We start from the raw sequence: 3,548 nt of genomic DNA, 5'->3' as shown, positions 1-3,548 counted from the left end.
TATAGATTTTAGTCTCTTGGGGAACAGAACTATTCTTTTGATATCTCCACCACTTGAGAAATTACTGTCCTTGTGTGTGGTAGTCACTCCATGATTGTTGAAAAGAGCTGCAGAATTAAGTTATGCTTCGTGCCAGAAGAAAGATTTATTGATCGATATGCAGAAGAGATTATTATATCTGACCAAACCTTAAAAGATGAGTTGGAAGTTTCCAGGAAGATAAAATAATAAAGGAGGATTTGTAAAATCACTGGCAGTATGCAATGACAATAGCAATAAGAACAGCTGCCATATAGGACCTCCAGTATGCCAGGAAGTCTGCAGAGTTTAATTCTGACATCCATTGTGCAATTAACATAAACATAATTTTATAGCTGAAACAGCTGAGACATGTAATCATTTTTTAAAATAATGATGATAATGACAACATGCCCATCTTCACACTGCAGCTGAGGAGTGAAACTGACATTTACACCCCACTATCCTGCCACTATCAAGGGGCACAATGCATCTATTATCCAAAGCCCTTAGGCTAGACCACACTGGACACTCATTCAGAAATCCTAGCTCCTGCATCCATCCCAGTCATCACTGCCACTGTCTCACCCCCGCCCCCTCTGAGTGGATACCCATCTGTCCTCACACCCTTGTGACTAGCGTTTCTGTGACTCAGCTCCGCTGTCTGCCAGCTGCTCTGGGAACCTATCTCATTTTTGCTTCTCTCTGCTCTAGCCTTTCTGTTTCTAGGACTTTCTCCTCCTGTCTCCATCTCATTCTCACATCTTTTGGGAGATCCCCACTCTGCTAGAGGACTCATGTAAAGCCACCGTTTGTGGGTTTGTACGACCCAGCAAGCAACTCCTGATTTGGAAATGTCCTAGTACAGACTAGGGTAGTGATAGAGCACATCTCACATTGGAGTGAATGAGCCAAGGCTGCCTCTCCTCACCCAGACTGCCTGTGGACCAGCAAGTCATTTGGCTTACGATAGACAACTTAGAGACCTCGCTCAGCAGCTCGCTCACTCCATCAAGGGATCAGCAGGAGAGGGAGCCTGCAACCTGAAAATGCTTCTTACCTGGTACAACTTCTGCTCTTCCTCTCCCTGCCCTGAAGCAGATAATCCAGGGAACTCTCTTTCCTAAAGTTCTTGCAGGCTACTGTAGGTATGTGAACCAACTATCATCAATCCAGTGCATTTCCTATTGAGGTTAAATTAAATGGATTTTTTTTCTTGCAAACAGGAACCTAAACAGGACTCCTGTAGTTTTTGTCCGAGCTGACTTTGGCTATAGTTCCTATCCTTAAGCCAATCAGCTGAGACCAGTGTAGCAAGGTCATGGTAACCAAACTCATGGCAACTACTGTCTAGAGACCCACGTGCAGCTTCTGTGTTCAGGAGCGGGGAGGGGCTGGAGGCAGTTTCTTTGCCTCCAGAATCTAACCAGAAGAGCTGATGTCATGCTTGTATCCTGAAGGGATTGAGACAGTGACGAGAGAAAATCTGAAGATACTTGAGAAAGAGGCAGGGATGGAGACAAGAATGGAGGTAGGACTCGGAGAGAGAGGTTCGTTTGAAAACTAGGAGGCATCATGTCACCCTCCCTGGGAGAGAAGAGATAAGCGGGAGTTTGTAAAGGCTGCACAGCACATTTAGTGAGCAGAAAGAACTGGATGTTTATGTAAATAGCCTGTCTCCTCTGGGACAGGAGAGCCAAGGTCATCTGCTGACAACCAGTGTGGGAGTGAGAGGCAGATTTACTAAGATGAGTGAAGTCTTGGAAAAGTTGCCCAGAGAATCTGGGGAGGGAGGAGAAGTCGAGGAGGGAGGCTCCTGGGAGCTGGGCAGAGGCAATTGTTTCTATTTGCATCTGCTAAGAGTAATTAGCCACTCCACAGACACATCTCAGACAAAGGATAGGCAAATCTTCGCTGATTTTCCAGAGCAAAATCAGGGACTTGCAAACTGGAACTAATTTCACAACACAACAAAAAGTTTAGTGCAGCTTTCCGGCCAAACAGCATTGCAGCTCTCCAAACTGAGCTCCTTTGCCGATCCAGAAGGTAATAATGACTGTACTAAAGTGAGCAGAGACCATTGAAGGTTCTCAGAGTCTCTGGATGTTTGTCTCATCCAATTCCCTTTGAGAGGAAGTTGTCAACTTTGCATCCCAACGCATGAAAGAAATGTCAGGAAAAATACCCTTATCAGACACCAGATACTTTGGTAAAAGATACCTGAGTATTTAGAATTGATACTTTGTTGTTTTTGTTACTGTTTGGTTGGTTGGTTTTTTCGAGACAGGGTTTTTCTGTGTAGTCCTGGCTATCCTGGAACTCACTCTGTAGACCAGGCTTGGCCTCGAACTCAGAAATCTGCCTGCCTCTGCCTCCCAAGTGCTGGGATTAAAGGTGTGCGCCACCACCGCCAGGCTAGAATTGATACTCTTATCAACAAGTGCTTAAAGGTGATTTTTAAAAAGTATTATTGGACCTGGGCAGAGGTGGAGCTCGCCTTTAATCCCAGCACTTGGGAGGCAGAGGCAGGTGGATTTCTGAGTTCGAGGTCAGCCTGGTCAGCAGAGTGAGTTCCAGGACAGCCAGGGCTACACAGAGAAACCCTGTCTCAAAAAAACAAAAAACAAAAACAACAAAAAAGTATTGTTGGTGAAAAATATAGCCATTAGAACAGCCCTCGTTTGTACTGAGGAGTAGGCGGGGAAGCTTGCAGCTCAAGCCGCTGAGGAATGACTTGACTGGTCTGGGTGGTCTGGGTGGTTATTGTGTGGTTGTGTGCAGGGATCCACACCTCGTGATTCGTTAACATACCCTGTCTGCTGGATCTAAGAAGCAGCTGAGCCGGTCCCTAAGTTGCAGGCTTCATTGTGAGGCGCCAGTTAGACTCATATAGTACAAATGTGTTTCTGACACATCAGGAAACGAACAGCAGCAGCAGCTGCCAGGCGCAAATGAAGACAGCCCCTGGATACAATTCAGCACGCAACTTTGGCTTTTAGTGCGTTTTGAATGACGAACAACTACCTATTTAAATAATTGAGAGCTGGTGATCGCAAAGAGGTGTCCTGTCTGAGAATCAGAGTAGTGGTGGGTATCATGCAGACTATGAAGACGCAGCAGAGAATTCCAGGGTAAGCTGATCTTCTGAGTGGCTCAGACAAAAGCAGTTTGATCCTAAAAGAAAGAGAATTCTTCTGAGATGCCAGGGTTTCAAATCAACACAAAATGAGTCATAATAATAGAGATTAAAATCCATCTTCCCATCTCTTGTTCTTTACAAACCTCAAAGCATCTTTCAAGGATGACGCTAAACCAATCGGATTTTTATTTGAGACTGAATTTACCCTGCAGAGAAACGAAAAGGTAATTCCATTTGAAACTTGCTGTAACTCATCATAGTCGCTAGAGGGCAGTCATGACACTGAGGATATGGGGTAAGTGCTTAGATCACAGCCTTAAAATGAAAGCCCTGGGCAGGATTGTAAAGGCATTTTTTGTTTGACAAGAGAGAGAGGTGGGGGGGAGGAGAG

At 45.1% G+C, this 3,548-nt stretch overlaps 1 long non-coding RNA gene across 1 annotated transcript in view; it reads right to left on the bottom strand.

Annotated features, from left to right (window-relative positions):
- Positions 1–2,835: 2,835 nt before the first annotated feature.
- The window catches only part of LOC116084996, a 31,826-nt gene continuing 31,113 nt past the window's right edge, over positions 2,836–3,548 (bottom strand). Inside the window, exons 2-3 of the long non-coding RNA XR_004116345.1 lie at positions 3,301–3,363; positions 2,836–3,192 (exon numbers count right to left, since the gene is read on the bottom strand). This is a non-coding gene — a long non-coding RNA (uncharacterized LOC116084996). The remainder of the gene's footprint in view (positions 3,193–3,300; positions 3,364–3,548) is intronic.

The sequence above is a fragment of the Mastomys coucha genome, unplaced genomic scaffold (assembly GCF_008632895.1).
Source record: "Mastomys coucha isolate ucsf_1 unplaced genomic scaffold, UCSF_Mcou_1 pScaffold9, whole genome shotgun sequence".
Classification (NCBI taxonomy): domain Eukaryota; kingdom Metazoa; phylum Chordata; class Mammalia; order Rodentia; family Muridae; genus Mastomys; species Mastomys coucha.
This window is presented reverse-complemented; position numbering and strand designations above follow the sequence as displayed.